At 34.6% G+C, this 25,373-nt stretch overlaps 1 protein-coding gene across 2 annotated transcripts in view; it reads right to left on the bottom strand.

Moving 5' to 3' along the window:
- Positions 1-24,993, bottom strand: part of Chp (chaoptin) — an 81,217-nt gene extending 56,224 nt beyond the window's left edge. For both annotated transcript variants that reach the window (XM_021330535.3, XM_049837162.2), the window contains exon 1: positions 24,608-24,993. The gene's annotated coding sequence lies outside the window, so the exon portion shown is untranslated. The remainder of the gene's footprint in view (positions 1-24,607) is intronic.
- Between the last annotated feature and the right edge of the window lie 380 nt (positions 24,994-25,373).

Here is a 25,373-nt window from a genome sequence, read left to right as displayed (position 1 = left end):
TTAGTGGTCTATATATCGCCCCAACAGCTACATTACGAGCAAAATTACAGTGCACTAAAGGGAATTCCTCGATTGTGCTTACCCTCTCCATAATACAGGCGTAATGTCATACAACACACCTAATGATCGTTCGTAATAATGTTATACAGCGTTTGTAATATAGAATTTCAATGTGTGAGTGAGTGTTATAGACACGGAGTAAGGACAGATTAGCGGAGATTAGCGGAGATGGCATAACGCGTGCTTGCTCATCGTAATGAATCACCAAAACGATCAATTAGTTGTCAACTAACGAGACGTTCGGTTTCTTTGGGACATATGTCAACGATATTTGGTATTAAAAAAAATTATCACTCCCTCATTTTGGTGTGCTATCATCTCAAGAGGTTTTCCGTTATAGCACCTCCGCTAGTTATTTTGCCCTCCATGGTTATACACGAATGTCATTAACTCATTACCAACACGCCATGTATGTTACAACCGCAAATTGTAAGCGATTTTCATTAGCACCTATACATACGGTATGATCGTTTTATCAACTAAATGGAACAGTGTGTATGTGTATAGTTGAACTAACCGCTAATTGAATTTAAGGGAATAAAATTACTAGATATGTATCCAGAGACACAATTATGTGTGGGTGTATGGAAATTATATTTTTTTAATGAATATGAAATGAATAAAAAATCTTTTGTTATTAATTTTACCGTTGAAAAGCAAGATGCATCATTTAGCAGATCTGAATCTCAGTATCTATGTTCAAAATCATCATCATCTACCTGGCCCCTTATTTCCACCACTTTATTCCGAGATCGGCCCAACATGTCTTTTACTTTCATACTTCTTTAATTGACGTGATCTTTGTTCAAAATATAGCTCTTAGATATAAAACAAGAACAGCCAGCAATTTCACTGTAGACAAATAAAACGTAATTCTAGGTTCTGAGTAAAAAAAACTACTATTATAAAAGTAAAGCCCGTAATTAATAGTTAGGAAGGTTAAAATAATTAAGCTACTGAATAGCCTAGATAATTTTAGACTGTATAAGTGGCTAGCAGGGGTTCTACCGCAAATACCACTAACGATCCAGTTGGTCCATGTAAAAGTGAAATAGATCGCTCTTTGGGGCTATGGCGTTGTTGAAATTCCTGGCTGGGAAATCCTGATAATATGCCATTACCGTATTTAATTATCGGGCAGAAATTGTGCGGTCACGATATCAATTTAGGTGCCTACAGTATGAACCACTAACAGATTCATAATTATTAGACCTTTTACAATTCTCTAACTTTGCTTATAGAAAAAAGAATGAAGATTGCTTGTTTCAAAATCTATATTTAGTTTCCAAAATTACAGGTATTCATAAAAATAAGGCCCTTTCGAACTACTTTGGTATCGAGCATGAAGAGAATGACTCGTTACAAAAGAAAAGGTTTTACCCTTTCTTACACTATTCATAGCCACTACAGAGGATCCTAAATCTGCTAATGTCTTAGTTCTCGCAAGAAGGCATAAATCCTATTCAAAGTAACTTAGTACAGAGCTATAAGGTTTATCCTTCTCAAGAGTGTGACAGTATTAAGCATAAGATTATGAAGTTATTGCTTAAGCTGCTAGGCGGTGTACTTTATGAGCCTTATATTGTGTCTTTTAGATTGCCACTTCTATTGTTATTAAAGTACATAATCATATGTTATAATCCTACAAGCTCAGTATATTCTAGTAGATCCTTATTTTTATCCAGAGGACTTTTTTTCGAAAAGGAAGAGGAAATTCTTTACACGTTCCAAAAATTTGTTTCGTTTGAAGTATTAAAATTAAGCATTTTCCCTATCATAATCAAAATATAACACAATTTACTTTATCGACTTCCTGGAATCAATTGACATTCTCTTAATAAACCTTAGTCGGAAATTCATAAATACCAAGTCCAAGAATTTTGATACAGACCCTTCTAAATGCCATAAAGGTAATAAATATTTTAATTATTATTATTTCATAACAAACAACGAAAAATAAGAAGAAAAGAAACCAACTAACATAATAGGAGTACTAGGGGCACATAACTTCAAGGTGGCCAGAAAATGTACGGCCGGTAACGAAGAAGTTTCTATTCACAAAACATTTCTATGTACACTCGTTATTATCTACGGTTGGAACTGAAAGGCCTCGCATTTTCCCCCGACCAAAATTACCAGGAGTGACGACGTGGAGGTAATTTACGAGTATTAGAGCTAGTTCAGCCTTTTGGGATGTTGGGTTCTCCCCTTATGGCCCAAAAGAGGATCGTGTAGGCCCGTTAAGCTGCGTATACTCAGTTTAAAGATTGGACTTAAGTAAGGTCGCTTTAGTCTGTCAGAAGAATGCTTTGTGGACGATAACGATCTTTAGAAGTAGGTAACAGTTTTATTTTCAAAAAAATAATAAACATTTCTTTCAGAATGCACTTTTCCATTGCTATCTGGATGTTTAAATTATTCAGAGTACTTCTTCTATTGTAGATATTTTTCGCTGCCACAATGAGATTTTAATGTAAGCGAGAGGTCAGTGCAAGGCTTTCAGCTATTTACATATTGAGTACAGAAAGAAGCGTAAAAGAAATGAAACGCAAATGAATCTGGCAAAGCAGTAACATTAGGTAATCAAAAATTCAGCAAATAGCATAATCCAAAATGCACTACGAACCTCTGAAGCGTTCCAGATTTTCCTTCTTTTTAGAAAAATATCTGAGGTTCTACATAAAATCGCAGTAATGTATTAAGCTGTGGCTTGCTGCCAGGACGTTTACGAGCATAACCTACTCCGCTAGCGGGGAAACAAACTACCGATATTACAGGTATGATTATTTCATTTCCAACGCCGAAAAGACCTCGAGTTCACCAAATTATAGCCATCCATCACTTTAATAGGAAAATAAAGCACCAAAATATGTTAGAAAATAATGCCTAATTAACATGGCTTTTGTTAGAAGTACCTAAAACAATTTCTTTGGAGTCACAACTTAGGAATTTGGAAAGACCAACAAATTCTGGTGTAATGGCTTGAGGACTGCGATAAAAATGATTTATAAGATGGTAATTAGGGGAGACAAGTAAATGCTTAAGTTCGTCATTAAAGGGAGATGTTTTTGATGGGAGAATCGTTTTGTTATATTCATGCTTGGGTTTAACGAGGCTAGGTACGCCGTGTCAAAGTTAAGTGCAACGCTTCGTAGCACACGACTGGTTGTTTTGTCATGTTCGTCTAAGCATTGCAGGGGTTCAGAATGCTTGTTAAAATTGTTTTTGCTTATTAGTTTGTTAGCATTAGGATCTGTGCTTACTATATTTACTTTGATGTACTCAGTGAGGTTTAGTGTCTGTTACAATAATAGTTTTTGTCCTATCTATGTGAGGACAATTTTAAGACTTACTTATATTTTGGACAGTTACACCGGAATATTTTATTGCATAAATATTTAACTCTGTATTGGTATTTACCTCTAGTCTGATTGCATTGCAACAAGTGCATGACTGGTTTATTACATAACATTTAGTTTTTTTCCTACACCTTATAACTTGTTCTTGAATGACTTGTAATAATCTGAAGCTGCTGTTTAAGTTATTGCGTCAATCTTATTGTTCTTATCATTATCTAACATGCTTGGATTTATTACAAGTTTATGGTGTATACTAACTAACACATCATCATCCTCCGAGCCTTTTCCCAATCATGTTTGGGTCGGCTTCCAGTCTAACCGGATTCAGCTGAGAACCAGTGCTTTACAAGAAGCGACTGCCTATCTGACCTCCTCAACCCAGCTACCCGGGCAACCCGATACCCCTTGGTTAGACTGGTGTCAGACTTACTGGCTTCTGACTACCCGTAACGACTGCCAAGGATGTTCAATGACAGCCGGGACCTACAGTTTAACGTGCCATCCGAAACACAGCCAATGGTGTCTAAGATATACTTAGAAAGTACATACAAACTTAGAAAAGTTGCATTGGTACTTGCCTGACCTGGGATCGAACCCGCGCCCCCTTACTTGAGAGGTTGGTCCTTTACCCACTAGGCCACCACGACTTTCTAGGCCACCACGACTTTCACTATAACACATATTACTATTTATACTAACTAACACATATTACCTTTTTTTGAACCAAACTTTTTATAAAATGAGAATGCTCAAGTTCTGAATGAATCTCGTTTCCTTACAGTTCCTATAAGAACACTTAATTAAAATGTCTCAATTAAAATAAGACTTCCATTCTCTAATTCTAACTTCCTCATTTGCTTCCAACTCTATAGCACTAGTCAATAAAAGTAGTTTTTTTACAAAATGGACGAGTTTTTCAAAGAATTACTTAACTTTTATTCTTCTTAAAAGACGATGCATTTATTCATTTAAAAGTTCTTGACGTAAACCAGAAGATATCAACTGTTTGTATAAAGTCATCTAGTAACTTTTCCCCAGGATTGTTTAAAAGCACAAACTCTTTTTATGAAAGATCAGAAATCGAATGTTCATAATAATATCATAATCATAATACTACCAGCTATTGCCGATAACGCTGAAATTCCGAAAAAAATGCTTTTAGTGTTAGTATCCGTTTTGATTGTTTGATCAAATGTCGGTGGAAGTTTACTGAAAATACTAGTACGGCATCCATGCAAAAAGTGAAATTGTTTGTGAATCTGAATTGAATTCGATAGATCTGAAAATAGCATTGAACATTAAAAATCATATAAAAAGTGAAGGTTTCCCCAAGGCAGAATTTTCGGTCCTTCGCAAAATTTACAGTAAATTGAGCAGCTCCATCAAGTGGAAACTCGTCTAATCTTTTGAAACCATCAATTTATTTCAAAATTTTACGAAAATTATAACAGGTAGGTAGCAATAATTTCTACAATATCACACATCAATATTATACGGCTTAATTTTAACTGGCCGTTTAGAATTAGGGTCAATTTATAGGGGTCGCAGTAACGGTGGGGGCAAAGGTTAAACCATCTCAATTTAGATTGCTAGACTAACGAGCGTCCCTCTGGCCTCTAGGCTTTATAACCTATCAATATTTTTATCGCTCACATCTTTGATAAAATTAGATCATATCGCATCGTCAAGTTATTTAAAGATTGTTTTAGTAGTAGTAGCAGGTCAAGAATGTTGACCCAGTGATGACATTTTTGCCTACTCTTTATTTATTTTTTTATAGGTTATCTTCCCATCGTTACCTACATGTTCTCATTATAAGGTAACAAAATAAGGGAACTCGTCTTTTCGAGTAAAAAGGTGATTTTCAACTAAACTTTCGGCTATTTTAAGGCGCTATTCAAAGTTTTCATTTAAGTCGAACTCATTTACATCGCGTTAAATTTCCATTCGCGTGAATACACAGCATGACTAATAGGTACGTACTCACGTACCTTTAATATTAACAGCTTCTAAGTGCCAAAGGTTAAACGGTGACAAACTGTTGGTTTATCTATGTATGTCTATTAAACTGGCTGGTATTTAGTAGCATAAATTCTATTCAGTATTAATAAAAGTAGAGATTGCAGAATTCTTTTGACAGACGGGACATCATCAAATTATACCTTCTGTTGTGGATGACGTTGAAGCAATAGTCCCAAAGCCAAGCTTAGCCTATGAAGTGAAATCATTATTTTAATACAGGTATGTAACCTTCAAATCCAGGATACATAGAAATTACAAAGGGGTCAGGGTTATCACTGCTGCAGCCAATGCAAGCCACATGAAGCCAATACAAAAATTTACAAAAGCCTCGCAAATTAATACTGGCACAACAAAACAGTCTGTTAAATAATGAATGTGAACAAAACGTAATTGGCTTCAATACTGCTGCGCAAACATAAAAGGGTATTGACAAATCAAATAACGTATGTGGACGAACAAAACAATTAGGTGTAGTGTTTGAGCGAGCCAATTCCCAGGATATATATTTTTTATTTATACAGCCATATTATTGATAAAACTCTGATAAGAGGTAAGTTTCATCAATATTTTTGTCAAGGATAATATTTTTGTAAGGGGTCGTCGTTACGGTAAAGATTTGACTGTGGGGTCCATAAGTTGACGCGTATGTAGATTTTAGTTTGTGGATCATTCTTAAGTATAATGGGAATTACATTTAAAATTAAAAAAAAACAAGTCAAGGACGGTGGAGATTATTCCCAAGTAGCATATATGATACTCAAGTTATGCCGTTCACACGAGCGTCAATCCAAAACTATTCCAATTGCATTTCACTTCCCGCCAGCGGAGTTTACATCAAACTTGTAAACTGTTTCATACGAATTGATTGAAAACTGCAGATTGTACACCTTTCAACTGACAGATGTCAGATTGACGGACATGCCAAAATTGAGAAGGTTTTTTTACTACGGAACCCTAAAAAACGTCCGTTGTTTTATTTGTGCCCGGCAATACTTAAGGCTGAATTTTTCATTGTCGTGTGGATAACCCGACGAAGCTTAGTGTTTTTCTGTAGGTTTGTGTCGTAAAAAATGTATGCGACATTCGCAATTTAAATTGTAATACTGCTAGTAAGTACTAATGTGTTTGTTTGTACCTACAATAAGACTATATACAGGCATATAAAATAAAACTAAAAAGACAAAACACGGTTGTTACACAATTTTCTTTACCTCGTTTCAGAAGGAGAAAAAGTTCCAACTCGCTATAAATTATCATGATAACGTCATAAGTTTACAGTTCTCCTGCAAATAAGCAAATTCTAACATTTTACAACAATTCCATAAAGTTAACACTAACAAGACATTCTTTGAAACATTACTCACTACTGTAAAAGGAAATCTCCGTAGAAAAATGTTAACAAACAAATGACTATCTGAAATTACCAGTTTGAAGCAGACTTGCTTACCAATATTCTATCCATCTGTTGATTTGCTGCTCATCACACAAATGTCGACCGAACCGGGAATCGAATCCGGGACCTCAGGTTCGGGAGTCCATTGGCACTGGTGACCATTGCACCATCGCGGTCGTCATTGGCCCCATACAAGTCATGTCTTTAGTTCTTTAGTCTTTAGGGAACGGGCGTTAATTGGTAAACAAATCCGCTTCAAACTGGTAATTTCAGATTGTCATTTGTTTGTGAAAATTTTCCTTAAATGATTGTACCTTCCTTGTATGATAGGCCTACGTGTATTTCTCTATAGTTGGTATATAGGTATAACATAAACCTGATGATAGTTCCCACCTCATTTCGACAAGTTTCCTCATCCCTAATAGATCGTTACGAGTCTACGGAGGCCATTAATCATATCCTTGAGCTAGTACGTCAGAGATAACTTGGCTGACTCACAATATAAGTGAATTACTAGGTATATAGTAGATGACAAACACCGAGCCGATACATAACATGTTTTTCTTCCATTAATGGCAAGCGACAAGCGCCAATATTTATACCTTCCGTTTGTAATGGCAATATTTTTTTTCCATTATTGGTATCTAAACTATACTTTTACGAGTGGCTTCTACCCATTTCATTCTATGCCATATTATTGCAGGAAACATTTTTTTTTGGTCAGCGGTATATTTTTTTGGACTCGGTCCAGAACTTCTAGGGATTTATCTACTTTATACATATAAAGTATAGATATCCTACTATTTATCTGCGGTCTTAGTATTTAGGGGTCACCAAGGCCAAGGAGATATGATAAATGAGATTCTGCAAGGTTTCAATTAATTTATCTTAGTAAGCCGATGAATAGTTATTTGTCTGTTGACGTTATTTAGGTGTCTGATAATGAATTAAATTGGTGAATAATTCCTTCTTAGGAGAGATAGAACCAGCTCCAAGTATTTATACAATAGACTAAAAACTTTATACATATTACAAGAAATGGTCTTAAAACCAAACCAAACCATATAGTATTAGCATAACACCCGGTTTGCATCAAATAACGACCTTTTTTTATTATTGTCTAGTAAATGGTAAAGGGATTTAATTCTTCCGAGAAATTACTACTCCTGCGTCAGTTACCATCGTTTTCATTCATTCAGCCCAGGCTATGCGCAGAGAATACAACGCGTTAAACTTCGACTCCCAGTTTCAGGTTTACAAACTACACACAATGTAGTCTGGTCTGGATATAGCAACATGAAACAATTAGAGCTACAGCTTGCTAATGAGTACCCGGTGCTGTTCATACCTGTTCATACACCTATCGTCAGATGCAAGGAGGACGCATGCACGTTTAAATTACATACACGTGCACATAGATATGTACGTCCATTCTAGTTGGAATGGCGTTACGCTTATGAAATATCTTTGTCGAATTTACATTTTATCACTCGACGACTTAATCAAATGTAGAAACACCGACATTTAAAACGTAATTGTTTACAGGCATTTTTTCTTGGATCCTTACTATTATAAATGCGAAAGTAACTCGATATGTCTGACGCGGATGACACCACTAACGAAGACTACGTAGTTGTTCAATAAATGCTTATGAAAGATAGAAAAACCAATATGAGACCAAGATATTCAATGAGTGTAACACAATCTCTATGACAGCAACATATGTAGGTACTGTCAACCACATAACCAATTAGCTGAGTCATAGTCCCAACGTGACACATCGCAGTTTCCTCCTAACACAATTACTGCTTACTCTTGGTTTACCACTATTTCATATTGTTTGAATATTAATTAGTTACTGATGTATTGTATAGATAGATAAGCTGTTGTTGTTTTCGTCAAAATTTACATATTTCAGGGGGGGGGGGGTTGGTTTTCGTCCGATACTTATACTCGTGTAGTACCTAAGTATAGTTCACGTCAAATATTGTTGATGCTCCGCGAAATAAATTCACATAATTTTGACAATAATGAAGTCATTATAAGAGTCAACGATATTTGACGAGAACTGTCAATAATAGAATTGATTGACTATTTCAAAGAAACGAAAATTATTAAATTTGAAATATAGGTACATTTTTCTACAATTTGTCCGCATGGTAAAACTTTCAGAATTTCAAGAATTAACAACTGCAATCCATTACCATTTCAACCGCAGAAACCTGGGAAATAATAGCCTTAAACAAAACAATAACAAAAGTTCGAAATAAACATAAATTTAAAGGCAAGCTCTCACGGTTTTCAACTCCACACATTACAGGAATTTATTCAAGAGCGAACAATTCCAACTTTTCTTCGGCATTCGTTTATTTTTTTAACTTTTTTTTTCTTTTTTCTCTCCCCTTATGAAGTTCCCGTTTATTGTTTTATTCCAATTTCGGCTGGCTTTGTTAAAGTCGCCAAGCATTTGTAAATCGAATCTTTAGAAAAGTTTCTCTGAAATAACAAATATGGTACTCGTAGTTTCTTCTGTCTATTACTAAAGTCCGTGAAAGTACTTTGTTATGCTGCTAATGGATTTGTAGAAATGAAAGATGCTTTACTGGGAGGGAACTGGAGATCTGGTCTAAGTTTTTGTTCATCAAGACGAGAAAAGTATCTGTTCAAAGGATGCTTTACTTTACTTAAAAAGGAAATTGGTAATGATGAAAATTATGTTTAGCTTTTTAACTATCTTTTATACCCTACCAATATTATAAATGCGAAAGTAACTCTGTCTGCTTGTTACGCTTTCACGTCTAAACCACTGAACTGATTTTAATAAAATTTGGTACAGAGATAGAGTTGACCTTGAGAAAGAACATAGTATAGTTTTTATCCTGGACTTTTGAAAAATTCTCTTGGAAACGCGATATAACCGAACGCTACGCGGCCGATGCCGCGGGCGGAAGCTTGTTTAATTATATGAGCACTATTCTAATACCTTCCTAAACGTATAAAAAATAAAAGCAGAATAAATTCCAATTCCACTACACCAAACTTGATACTCGATAGTATTTCCGAAGAAATCTAATAAACGGGTTTTCGCCGTAACATAATGTAAAAGATTGTTGATTGCGAAATGGCAAGGGTCTTGAGTTGACAATCCCTTTGGGACTGGGGCACAACGAAATTGAACCCTTTACCTTATCTCGATATTATAGGGCCTTACACGTTCATGTAAGACATTATTTGTTATATTATATTGCTATTTAGTAGAGTAAAACATAGAGGTAAGGTGAGGCTTTCTAAACATTGTAAATACCTATTTTTCATTTGTCACAAGAAACGTTTTAAGTAGAAAAGAAATTAGATGTTGAATTTCAATGAATATGCAGATAAAACATATAATGACGTCGTAATTGAAAGTAAAAGTGAACTTACTGTCAACGTGTGTTAAAGGAAGTAAGATTATTATACCTCTCAAAATAAAATCGAACTCATTATTCCACAATAAGACTGTATTTATTTAGCTAACATCATACAATTTTGGTGTTATCAATTCTTGCATCAACAATACCAAAAATATACAGCCTACCTCAAGAAAAAAAAAACATTTAGGTATCTAAACTTCTTCGTTCCGACTGCAGAACCTGTTTGCATAGAACGTGCGCTTACGTAAGACCCGTTAAGGTCGACCAGTCTTCGGTATTTGAAAAAACTGCAACTACAATACCGACCTTATACCCTTGACATATGGTGCATTTTACCTAGATCTAGATTGAGTAGTATTTACGCTGTTTACGTGAGTAGTTGCATATGTGTGTCAACCATATTTAGATGTGTGTATCGGTATTTTGTAGTAGAGAAAGTGATATTGCCACATGGCGAATTAATGAAATTATTTTTTTATACGCTTTTACCGCAGTTGATCGAATTTTGTTGATTTTGCTGATTCCGATTTAGCAATTTTGCGTAGCTAATTATTGTGAGTGACTGTGTATATTTACAATTTATATAAATAGTTAGTAGTGCCGTGTATTGATTGCCAAAAATTTCCTATTGAATTCATGTCCCAGAAAAATATACATAGGTACGCGGTGGAATTGAGAACATAATTCTTTTAAAGTTGCTTAAAAATTATACAAATAATTCAACAATCAAATCTCTTTGTTAACAATAAGACAAAAATTTAGCACACATTTAAAAGGAACACAAAGACAATTCATAGATTTAATCTTTTCCATCTATGGGAACTTCGCCGACTTTCAAAATCGCACTTCTTTAAACAACTTTCGCGTGGAAAGATTGAAAACTTTGGGGGGAAAGTGGAATGAGTTTTCCAAAGCGAGGCCACTAAGTCGCTACAATCTCTAACATAATGGTTGGAAGGCAGAATACATTCCGTTTAAGGAAAAACCTTATCAAAACGCCAAAAGGAAAAATTTGAGAGATTACCTCCTTTTAAAAAGTGATTTGTAGGGAACGTTATTTTTTTTAACGGGATTAAGTGTATCTATTTATAGGTCGAACATATAAAGATACAAAAATACGCTTTTAATAGAAATTAAAACCTTCTTAAAACTACTTACGGGTTACAAAAACTTTGAACCCATTTTGAGCGCACATTACGTATACGGCATTACGCATATGTTGCTCTACTAGTATTTGTCATAGTTAAACTGTTGTTAAACTGTATGTAAGAGGAAGTTGAACAAAACACATAGGTAATATGTATCATAGTCGCCATCCTACAGTCTTAACTGCAAAGACATTAAATTCCTGCATTCAAATTCCATGTATGAGAAGAGGTATGTGCCTTGCAGTTAGACTGTAGAAAGGCAGATTATGGCATACGCAGATTCTGAGGTTCAATTAATTTATAGTAGGTATTTTACCTACAGATGATGTTTAGTTTTAAAAATAACGCGTAACTTATCAATGTTACGATTAAACAACCGTAGAAGAAAAGTAAAGTATGGACTAACAATATCGGCTGATCCTAAGGTCTCTTATGACTGTTATAAATATCACATAATACGTTTTTACCATCCCGTCCTTCCTAAAAGGATAGTTTTCCTACATACATAAGAATAACAAAGTTAAGTTTATATAGGTTGATGCTATTTCGAAACGTGATAACATCGCAAAGATATTGAATTTACCTGAAGGGAAAACTATATTTTTTCTTAAAATGGTTCTCTAAAAATGCGGCTAAGATTCTCAACATACCTATTTATTTTGGCTTATTTATTGTACTCAATTGTTTATAACTTCAGATAATATGTAATGTTTTATAGCACCCAACAAGTGTATAATTTCATTTGAAAATCTGTACATTATAATTTTTAAAATAAATTAAATCTATATTTACATAAAAAAATAAAACTTATAACTAATAAAGGGCGTCGAAAAATTGATCCTTATGGCTGTCACCCGGCAGTGTACCCAAAAGGCTGGCTGCATTGCCACGTTGAATGGCAATGCTTAAACATCATCCTCCGAGCCTTTTTTCCCAACCTTGTTGGGGTCGGCTTCCAGTCTAACCGGATTCAGCTGAGTACCAGTGCTTTACAAGAAGCGACTGCCTATCTGACCTCCTCAACCCGATACCCCTTGGTTAGACTGGTGTCAGACTTACTGGCTTCTGACTACCCGTAACGATAACAAGGTGCTTAGACAAGTTATCTATTAATCATAGGAATAAGAACTAAACTTTTGAAAAGCAGTACAAAACTTGCTAGAATATAATTACGACGACCACTCAATGAGAAGATTAATTAAATCATTTCGAATCCGCTTCGAGAGTTCCGCACGTGAACTTTTTCCATTTAGATTTCAATTTCGGATTAAAATTATAGAACTGAAGTTTTCCGGTGGAAAAAAATAATTGGGGCCTCACGCTTACATGGTAACTAGCAATTTTATAACGATCGTATTTTGTTCTATACGTTTTTTGGTATAAAAGTGTAGAACTTACTACTCATGTTCAACCAAAAACACGGTCTATATTTTCATTGAACCAACTACTTTAAGAAGTATTCAAAGACTTAATCTAAAGTCTTTAATAGAAAACCTAGAAAACGCATATATCTTGTTTTCCTTTGGAACGCCAAAAATACACTTACCTACCTACGTTCTTTCAGAAATATAACCAAAATTTTTTTTCTACTTCGATCCCTGAATTAACTACTAAGATACAAAGATTGTATAAAAACCCTACTTATATGTAAAACCTTTGAAAAAGGGTTAGGTACACATGAAAAATATTCAAATCCTTTTCCAGTCTCTGTGAACTAAAAGCAAAAGAACGTAACCATCTCCTTACATTCTCACAAAGGTCGTTCCAATATTATATCTATCTATGGTTTTGCCTATACAAGTAATGTCAAATTCCTATCTGTAGTAAGCAAAACCAAGGATAGATAGTATATTGGGAACGTTCATAAAAGAATGATATAACACATCAAGAATAAAAGGTAACATCTTTACGACCTGAAGTAGGCGTTTAAGACCTTTTATTACTCTATGATTGGCCCAAATCACATTCTTTTGACATTTCAGACCCTTAATATAGAGCTTCAACGAATAGGTCATAAATAATTGCGCTGGGACCAATCAAGTGTCGTTTTATGTGACCTTTGGAGACAATAATGTCATAAACTTTTCATAGATGGGTCAATGAGGATCTGGTGAACTATAAATAAATAATGATAAAACTAGACGATTACTTGCTTCTACATCGCATCACTTTCTTTCAAGCATCAGAGCTGTTTCGTCGCTGACAATTTCACTTGTGACGGTGGTAATTGCTGTCAAATGGTTCGGAAAATACTACTTCATTCCTCCTAAAATTAACAGTTTCCATGTTGCAAGCTATATTTATTTAGATTCCAATAGACTTTTTTGATAGAAAATCTCCTCTCCTGGCCGTGGGTGTAGCGTGTGGGAATGTCATACTCTTACTGACTAAAACCCACCGTATTCCTTCTTAAGCCCTTTATGTACCAGTATTGCGGTATCTCTTTCGAACAATTCTGCAGCTCATTACAATATATCTACGTTTAAGGAGAAGTTGCGGGCAATACCATATTCTAAAACTTGTTCCATTTCAGCCAGAAAATAAGAATTAATTTTCCCAGAACTGTCCTGTTACAGCTGCTAACAAATTCTCTCTGCCTCACTAAGCAAGCGACAAAGCTCACACGAGCTTCACATGAGTACAGTACATTAAATAAACAAAACTTAATTTTACTCAACACGTAGTTTCGTGTCTGTTTAACTCAATTTGCAAGTAATTTGAACAATGTACGGCGCCAGTATAATTGCTACCAATCTTAATAAAACGGTTGGGCAGGTGTGAAAAATTAACCCGTTGGACATTTATTGGTGCAAGGGGTCGGAGCGACCATCTGCTTGGCCGGTTAGGATGTGCATCATTTTATTATATTAATGTACTTTCATTGCAGATGATTCACTGTTCTGTGTGTGAGCATGTGAGGGTTAAGATTTTGTTCTAATTACAAAATTGGTTTTGATTTTCATTTGTTTCTGTTTGGTGCGTGTTAAGATGAGTTTCAGAAATCAATATAGATATAGGGCAATCTATACAGTGTAGTTATTTAACGTAAATTATGTAAAGTTAATGCTTCAAGTAGGCGAACTATCTTGACGTTTGTGAAACGTAAATCACGGAACTTTCCTATGAAATTAAATCTATAGTTTCGCTTACCTACTTCTTCCGATGTAAGTAGGTATCTGTCAAATTACACTGGAAATCTGTCGTCAACTTTACCACGTACAAAGTCCTTGTTCTCTTTGTTTGTATGTATGTATAAATAACGTATAAAATACAATATTTATACAACTATAAGTCATAGTATTACAGCTTGATTATCATCTTAGCCATGACACGCCAGTCACGCACTCATAGTATTTACAACAATAAAATTACATAATAGTCCAGCTATATACATAGTAAAATAATTATTATATAAAAACTGGATTTTATAATTAAAATGCCACGCTTTATATCCGCATTGTATGAAGTACAAGTACTTGAGATTATGGACATGGCGTTAGTCTTTTGTTTTTAAGTTAGATCTATAAAAGGCATAGCACACCTATGTACGATTAAATGAGGTCGTGGTAATTATTTGAACTGTGATGGGTCTCATAAATGAAGCTTATGGTTCTAGAGTCTAGAGTGTGTCTTGGACACAAGTCATTATTGGTGTTAGAAAACTTCTGGGTTGAAGGCGTTGAAATTAAAGATAAAGTAATGTCCGTAGATATGAACAAAGACTTCTGCTAATTAGTAGTAGAAAACTAAAAACACGATGATGGATCGGAGTCGCCCAAAATTCACACATATTCAATTAGATGGTAAACAAATGCCCAAACCTTCATAATCGAGATTAAGAGTAAAAAACCGTTAGTTGCACCATCTTAAAACTAAAATATGGAGCCTAATTAATTAAAATTGGGTATGGAAATAGATTTTTTCAGGTTCTTGCCATTCTGTTTCCAATAAGCCAACTCCTTGGAATCACGCACTTGCTGTTTTGACATTTCTTAAAACCCTTGTTAAGAAGAAATCAGAATACACTTTTTTACATGTTTATGAAATAGGCGTCGAGATATGACAACAACCGTGAGAAACAACCAGATAGTTTATAACCCAATAGCTTTGTTACTGGTACAACAACTCGGAACGCATTACAATGTTTTCAACTTTATATGTCAGACTGGTACACTGGTACAAGTAGGCTTTTTCACTGATCGTCAGACCGTTAACCCCGATACAATGGGACAAATAGGTTAACATTGTATTCGCGTTTCCTTGACCTAATATCTTTGTTCGGAATTACTGTTTATTTCATTGTTTGATTATTAAGGATTTATTAATCTTTAACAGTTGTTGGTCGTGGCTTTAGTGGGCTGATGACTAAGTCTTTAAGGCTGATTTCAATAACCTATTGAAATAATATTTAGCCTCATAAAAGATATGTCAAGTTTCTATGTAAGGACATTGCATGAAAACGTTATCTATGCGTATACTATAAAGAAGAATATCTTTTTTTGTTTATTTGTTTGTCCCTAAAAACTCCGAAATTACTGAACCGATTCTCCTCTATGAGCTTCTTGATCAGTGACATAATCTGTATTTTATCAAAGTGCTTAACAAAAGCTGTCATATAAACATAATTTTCTGCCCCTTACCTACAAACGAGCTCTATTGCGATTCAAAGGCATCATTCAACAGCGATATACCAACACCTGCTTACTTCCCCAAATAGCCACAATAACCAAATCTTGTCAGTACACGATAATTTATTATATTTAATGAGAATATTAGTCGTTAACGATGATCGCTGACATATTTGACGCATGCGTCATCAACGTCACTGTCATTAATTATTAGGCTATTATTAATCAATAGCAACTAACATACCTGCATTAATAATCGGTTTGGGCTATGAATTATGTAGTAGGCTTGTAAACATAGCAGTTGCAGCTATGCATTTATTAATTAGGTGTTGTGAGGATCAAAAGAAGGGTTAAAATAAATCTGTATTGTGGACTGTAGGTATACATTTTATTAAAAAACTTACTAGCTATTCCTACTTCCAAATACTTGTAGGTTTTCCAAATACTTACTTCCTTTTGTAGGCACCTATTGCATAGCTCATACGAGTAAATCCAGTGTTGAAATAGGACTCTCTAAACTTATAGCATGAAGTTTGTGCGTCAAACCTATCGAATGGACAATATACAATGGTGAAATGTAGATCTGTGTGTATCCTATTCAATAGCCCGTTAGGATTGGGTTTGAATTACTATAACGTCGTACTATGTACCTGGGTATACAGGTTTGTAGTACATAGGTATATATCTTCTCGCATATGTCAATTTCGATATCCTATCGCATCCCGCAATGTGCCGATGGGATATCTCATTTGTTCTGTAGCCTTTTATCAGTAGCAGATATCAGTCACTCTCGGCCATGATTAATTTTAAAGCTACTAAACACAGTTATTGTGAATTAATATACAATTAAGTGATATACACACAACACAGGAACACGAATTATAGGTTCATGAATAAACTAGTATACCTTACTAAAATATATAATACATAGGTATTAATCTACCCCACTAAGAAACTGAAAGAACACTAGGCAATAGATTCATTAAAATTATGAAACCTTACAAAATGGTCCTTCCATATTTTATGTTCTCACACTCAAAGGAAATTTAATTACACTAGCCTATTTAGAGCGTGCAGAAGCACTTAGATTTAATAATGTTTCAACCCAAATGTGCTTTAATAGAGTCAAAATATAAAATCTAATTACTGTGTGACTTTTTTGTAGTTATAACTGACTTTGTTATAAAATGCATGTCACACATCAATGACTATTGATTAATGTTGAGGGAAAACATCGTAAGGAAACCTGAACTTAGAAATTAATCACCAATACACTTTAAGCAAGCGTATGTTTTTCATATTTCTTCTTAACCTATTTTTCTGACGACAAAGTATGCGATTGGGCACCACAAGCAATGCGTCACACTCTGTGCTGGACAATGTGCCCCAACACGTGTACAGCGAAAGATCCTCATGTCGCTACTGACAATGCCGTGAACGGACACGTTATTCATCATCATCATCATCCTCCGAGCCTTTTCCCAATCATGTTGGGGTCGGCTTCCAGTCTAACCGGATTCAGCTGGGTACCAGTGCTTTACAAGAAGCGACTGCCTATCTGACCTCCTCAGCCCAGTTATCCGGGCAACCCGATACCCCTTGGTAAGACTGATGTCAGGCTTACTGGCTTCTGACTACCCGTAACGACTGCCAAGGATGTTCAATGACAGACGGGACCTACAGTTTAACGTGCCATACGAAACACAGTCAATGGTTTCTAAGATGTACTTAGAAAGTACATACAAACTTAGAAAAGAACGGACATGTTATTAATCCTCAAAAATTATATTTAATTGATTCGCAAAGAAGAAGAAGAACACCTATTTAACAGACAAAGCGTGTGCAAAATTGTGAGACAATAAATAGACCAATAATGAGGTATCTGACGTACCTAACAGCAGCCATATTGAATTTATGGAATCATTTGTCCAAATCGATTCCTTCGTTTAATTTATACTCCATTCCTTGTTCTTCCGCCTTATTTCTTTCTTGATTTTCGTGACGTTTCATTTTTATTCCAATGAGGTTTTATTTAAATGTTGAATGAGTTGCTGGTTGAAATTTTGATAAGCCTGTTATAGAAAATTTTGCATTCGGTTTTTGAATTCAGAATCGGCGTTCGATAAATAACAAAGGATTTGGTACATAGATTTGGCATTTTCATTTTGGAACTAAAAAGGTGAGATTTAATTTTTTTTTTTTATTTAACAAATCTGGTGTTGAAATTGTGTAAGGCATTCTTTGGTATTAAAATACGAGCACAACCCTTCTGTAAATTCGACATACATATTCTTTTACCCGTTTCATATTCCATATTTAGAGTGTTCCGAATCTGTCACTTACAGAGGAACCACTAGATAAATATAGAATCGATTTAGAAGATCAAATATGTATGTACCTAATCGTATACTCAAAAGACAATATGTTTCTGTTATATGACTATCTTTTGATTCTAATGCAGTTTTCAGTAAATTTTTAGACTAGCATCCATAAAAATTTCATGGTATTCAAAAATGGCATACAGAAAGAAATAAAGAAAAACATTTTATTCATATACAGTATATGTAGTAGGAACCTAATTATTGCCATAAAGAAAAATCTTAATAAAATGGTTTTCCCTACCGCCTAAATTATGCATAGAGTTTCTCACCATAAAGTACCTTTACCTACCAAATACGTTGGACACGATTTGAAGAGATTTCGTCATCACCAAGAATATCAAAGGAAAACAAATGGTTGTCTTATAGTTCGTGTGCACCATAAAAACAGTTTTATAACCAGTTTTCACTACTATAAGAAGGTGTGATATTATATGACTCATAAGTATATATTATTAAATTAAGTAGTTATCTTTAATATGAATTTCCAAAGTACATACAACACCCATAAAGGATGTTTATGTAGTCCCCGTATCAGATTAAAATACAGCCCGTGACGCTCTGAAATGGCTTTCGATTGGTGAAATAACTATCAAAATCTGTTCAGCAAATGCAAAGATTACCGGAGATCTCTTTTGTTTTTATTATTGTGTAATATTAGTTGTGTTTGTATTTTTTTTTTTTTCATTTTACTATTTGTATGCCCTGTGTGGCGGATCACGGCATGAACAATTGAACATTTTCATTGAACATTGAGACCTATTAGTGTATCACGAATAAATGATTTGATTTGATTTGGGGAACCTCACAATCACACAAACTTTACCTCTTTATGATAGACAACTCAACGATCAATTTTCGACGCTAACAACACATATTTTCTTTCCCTACCAAAACAACTGCACATCACATGAAGTACAGTCAGCGCCAAAAGTCGATGAACAGAATCAACATGACAAAACACCTGTTCACAATAAAATGCCATAAGTTATAGTCGCAACTAGGAAACAAAATGGACTGTACACCAGAAACTTACAAAAGTCGTTAAACACGGGTATTTCAAAAGTATCTGTGCACTAGTATTCCTAAAGTCGCTGTACACCATCAATCCAAATGTCGCTGAACATCATTGTATCAAAAGTCACTAAACAGCAGTAAATACAAAATTAGGTTAACAAAGTGTATTTTTAATGTTGCCGTGTGTTAATGTACTTTTGACGCTTATGTTGTTCAGCTACTTTTGGGACAGTACTTGCTTGACCTTACTAATGTATGGTAACTCGTTAGCATCTATTTCAATAATGTTAACAATTATTTTGGAAATACACTCTTTTGCAAAAAAAACGGGCACCTATGCGAAATCTTAGTTTTAAGGACTTTACGTGTATTTCAAAGGGTTTTAATGATTGTAGTATGTTTTTAGCATCAAAAAAGTTAGCCGAGCATGCGTGAGAGTGTATTCTAAATTTGAATTTTGTACAATTGCTAAGAAATTGGTTAAACCTTGTTTTGGACTAATTGCTGGCAGAAAGTTCGTCGGTGTTTTGAAAAGTTTTTGAAGTGATTTTCAGAAAACTGATAATGCAGTTTTAATTAATGATTAATGTACCTTTTTGTTAGATAAAACATTTTTGAAAAACTATGCGTATTTGATAAAATTTTCACCTGCTCTAAATGGGCTATACTGATGATTGATGGCAATGTTAAGAGTTTCGGTATTTTAGTGTAAAACGTTCTTCTGTTTAGATATTACACCTACGTGTTTTTGATCGTTTCAAGATTTTTAAAAACGTTAAAGTCTGAAAGGAGACGAGTTGTGATCGGCACTGCTTACTTTAAATTGGTTTTGTCGCAGCCCAATGTACTGATACTCCTCTAAATAGTGTTTAATAATGAAAAAGCGATATTTTAAAACACGTAGGTGTAATATCTAAACAGAAGAACGCTTTACACTAAAATACCGAAACTCTTAACATTGCCATCAATCATCAGTATAGCCCATTTAGAGCAGGTGAAAATTTTATCAAATACGCATAGTTTTTCAAAAATGTTTTATCTTTACACCTACACCTACGTGTTTTATCAAATACGCATAGTTTTTCAAAAATGTTTTATCTTTACACCTACACCTATGTGTTTATTACACCTACGTGTTTTTGATCGTTTCAAGATTTTTAAAAACGTTAAAGTCTGAAAGGAGACGAGTTGTGATCGGCACTGCTTACTTTAAATTGGTTTTGTCGCAGCCCAATGTACTGATACTCCTCTAAATAGTGTTTAATAATGAAAAAGCGATATTTTAAAACACGTAGGTGTAATATCTAAACAGAAGAACGCTTTACACTAAAATACCGAAACTCTTAACATTGCCATCAATCATCAGTATAGCCCATTTAGAGCAGGTGAAAATTTTATCCAATACGCATAGTTTTTCAAAAATGTTTTATCTAACAAAAAGGTACATTAATCATTAATTAAAACTGCATTATCAGTTTTCTGAAAATCACTTCAAAAACTTTTCAAAACACCGACGAACTTTTTGCCAGCAATTAGTCCAAAACAAGGTTTAACCAATTTCTTAGCAATTGTACAAAATTCAAATTTAGAATACACTCTCACGCATGCTCGGCTAACTTTTTTGATGCTAAAAACATACTACAATCATTAAAACCCTTTGAAATACACGTAAAGTCCTTAAAACTAAGATTTCGCATAGGTGCCCGTTTTTTTTGCAAAAGAGTGTATTTCCAAAATAATTGTTAACATTATTGAAATAGATGCTAACGAGTTACCATACATTAGTAAGGTCAAGCAAGTACTGTCCCAAAAGTAGCTGAACAACATAAGCGTCAAAAGTAGATTAACACACGGCAACATTAAAAATACACTTTGTTAACCTAATTTTGTATTTACTGCTGTTTAGTGACTTTTGATACAATGATGTTCAGCGACATTTGGATTGATGGTGTACAGCGACTTTAGGAATACTAGTGCACAGATACTTTTGAAATACCCGTGTTTAACGACTTTTGTAAGTTTCTGGTGTACAGTCCATTTTGTTTCCTAGTTGCGACTATAACTTATGGCATTTTATTGTGAACAGGTGTTTTGTCATGTTGATTCTGTTCATCGACTTTTGGCGCTGACTGTACCTACATAAATAGGTACGTTTGTAGGTACAATATGTATCTACGCCAGTGACACATGTCAGCTTTACTAATTAGCACACGAGGCTTCAACCACGAGGCGAGTTAAACGAATTATGTGCCCAACACCGTGTGTGAATCACCGTTCATTAGACGTTTCTTATTGCTATCGGTAATTCTCAATTTTGATGAAATTCATAAATATTTAAATTTTAAAGTCACCATATTTATCTTTCGGCACTAATTTGATAAATGCGAAAGTAGCTCTGTCTGACAACTGACATTTTAGAGGTACTTATACATTAACATTACATACATTTATTTCCAACCGATACCACAAAATTATAGTAAATACTATTATAATATCAGCAATTTGTGGCTATTCACACTCAAATTTCAGTAGAATTCAGAATATCACTTCATACCTAAAATGGCTTACAAATAGGTACGTTCGTAAAAACAAATGCACATCAAATTCAAATGACATACATATGTATCTATGTACATTAAATATGAAACTACGCCAATGACAAATGTCAGAGTAATTACCACACGAGGTCTGAGTTAAACGAATTATGTGCCCAACACCGTATGAATCACCGTTCATTACGTATTTCTTCTATCTTCTTGCCCTCACTAATTCAATTATAGGGGTATTGGCACATGTGTGTTTAGTTATACATATGTGGGAATAAGAATTAATTCAGAACCTGCGGTACCAGGATTTTGAAACAATAAGTACTTATAATGTAGGTTTATTCTAATATTGTTATAAGGCCTACATCATAAGACCATTCGTATGTGACAGACAAAAAACATTTCATAGTCTTTGATGAGAGAGAATCTATTGCAAAGATTTCAAAAGTTATATTCTGCATAGGGTGCTATATTAAAGTTGCCTAATGAAAAGCTTATTTATTTCTACTACCTACCTTTACACTACACTAGCTTAGGTCATATTACTCGTAACATAACATAATATTACAACGGTTTTCCCTGTAGCGTGAGGCTGATATTCAAGTTACGAGATACTACCGATAGAGTAAAAAATGTTCCTTAAAGGCCACCAGCTCTGCCTACACTTAGCTACTTTAATCACTATTCATCATCATCATCATCTATATAGTCTACACCTAACTGTTTCTAAGATCGTCTCATCATCAATCTAGTCTTCACCCAACAATATTTAATGTCGATATCACACGATTAACCCTATCATAAATTCTGTCACTTCACCTGTCCTAAACCACTAAAGCAAAGAGAAAATCGTCGATAGTTCGCGAAAATTATTCAAAAATATACAGCTGTGATCGACGTGCGTTTTGACGGGGTCCCGGTAATCTAATTTGAATTCAGGCCCGCAGTGTAGCACGTGTTTTGGGTCATCCCAAACTAGTTCCGTACTATGAATTTGTCGATGGTTGAAAATTATTATACCAACATTAATGAAGTAAATAAAGAAAACAGGATCATGAAACATTAAAAATGTTTAAAACAGGTGATACCGATATCGGGAACTACGTCCAAGCTATAGGATGCGAGAGTTACCGTGGCCCTGGTACATTAAGGGCTTAAGAAGAAACATGGTGGGCTTTAGTTAGAAAAACTCTAACACCGTATGCTGTACTCGTAGGGGTTGAAAGAAAGGGTCCAAGCCACCGGTGGTTAGGGCTCCAAAGAAACACAGAAACCTCACAATACGCGCCGTTTCAAGGAATACCGTCTTCTTAATCAGTTTCTTTACCTAGACGCCTAACCAGAGGGCTGTTAATATTATTAGGAACTTAGAATTCCCGGAAAGACTTGAGGGTAAGGAAACCCTAAAATTAGTTTAGATTTTGTTCTAAGGCCAAAGGTTTTTTTTTATATTTTTATTTCTATTATAAATAGAGTATGCTTGTCATAATACTCGACTTCTATGAATTAGGATTATGTTATGATGAGTTCACTCTTCGCCAAAATATTTTAATAACATTAGGAATCGGCCGTTATTATTAATTTTTCGAGATAATGATTGATGAACTCACAATCAAATTCAACAAACAAAACACAAAAAAGTGGCCTTTGAGTTTATCAAATTCTTAAATAAATAAATCTATCTATAAACGATATTTAAGAAAACTAGGTACGTCTGACTTAAATATTTCTACCTCTAGGTCATCTAGGTGCCTATACCTATATTTCATCATCATCAGCCTATCGCAGTCCACTGCTGGACATAGGCCTCTAAAAGTGCACGCCACTGAGATCGCCTATATATTTATAAGGGTTCTATCATTTGCAGTCAATTCCTACTAAGTCATTTTGCAACATTTATGACTTTAACTTAATACCATAGTACTCTCACTTATGCACCTCTAACTGTACCAAATGAACCGAACAAACAGTGAGTGAATACCAAAGCCCCCCCCCCCTCTCCCTTCCCATAACCGAACGACCATACAATGTCAACATTCATTCATTACGCAACGAGACCTCGTCAAGAAAAATCGCTGCGTTTCTAAAACCGGTTTTTTTGCTACACATAATCTACTCTATTGTGTTGGCAATAAGAATGAAAATCAATTGGCAATGTAAGTAGGACTGGACGTAAGTTCGCGTTAAGTTATTACGAAATTGTACTAATGGTGTATGGGAGCTGGCCTGAGTATAGTTTCTATAGTATTATGGGTTTTATTTCTAGATTATTTTTCAAGGTTTTATATACTTATACATTTGATTTATGCGTCCTTATTTCTCGGCTTAGGAGGATGGAACGTGGTAGCTTACTATGTTTAAGGAAAACGGAAGGAAAATTCGTTAAATTAACATAAAAAATAAATGATGTTAGTCTAATGAGAAATCTGTTTTTCTAACGTTTCGTGGATAAATTAAATGAATACCTAAGTATTAATATTTCCATAAGTTAAATATTTTTGTTATTACAAAAATATACCTGCAACATTTTAATTAATATTGTAAATCATCTGACGTAATTAAATACACATAATCAAATGAAATCACTTCGATTCTTATTTTAAAAACATTCATCCCTCACTTAAAAACTGAATAAAACCTCACCTCTTTTCGAAGTTGGTGCTAAACAAAACTCAGCAATCTCCAAAACTACTCATTATCGAGCGAAAATGCACCAGCCGCCCATGAACTTGACGTAAATTCGTTGCTATAGCAATGCTCTCCCAGGGAAAACGACCCCTAGGGAATTCACATCCAAAATACGCAACGCAACGCAACGCAATTCCAGAACCAATTTTTTAAATACGCAAAAAATAACTGAACACTCAATAAAAAAACAGGCACCTCTAGTTCGAATAAAAATACACAATTCGAATAAAATTTTGAAATTCGAACGCTATTTTTTTTTATTCGCGTGACGGACGCGCGTCTTCGCGGCGGTACGGAGCGCACTACGTAATGTCAGCACAATCGGCACATGTGCGGGCCGTAGTAAGGCCGTGTCTACACACCCAGCATTTTTCCTGCGAACCTATTTTTGATTATTGTGTTTTGTTTTTGTTAGCGTTCCACTTTTCTTTTGTTTTATTTTATAAGCCTGCTGTATTTGGAGAATTTTGTTTAGCTTTATTTTATTGTTCGCTCTATTTATTTAGATTAACTATTGACATATTATTTGTTTGTGAATTTCTCAAAAAAAGGACAATAGAATTATTAATATTGTTATATAAAATAGCTAAATTCAAATGACGTCTTGACCGTGAAAGTAACTGCTAATCGGTATTTGTAAACCGGTGCGCGTACGATGAAAGTGAAAGTATGTTGTGTCATTCATAATCGTAGGTTGCCCGGTAACTTGCCGTTCAAAAGT

Source organism: Helicoverpa armigera, chromosome 14 (assembly GCF_030705265.1).
Source record: "Helicoverpa armigera isolate CAAS_96S chromosome 14, ASM3070526v1, whole genome shotgun sequence".
Lineage (NCBI taxonomy): Eukaryota > Metazoa > Arthropoda > Insecta > Lepidoptera > Noctuidae > Helicoverpa > Helicoverpa armigera.
This window is presented reverse-complemented; position numbering and strand designations above follow the sequence as displayed.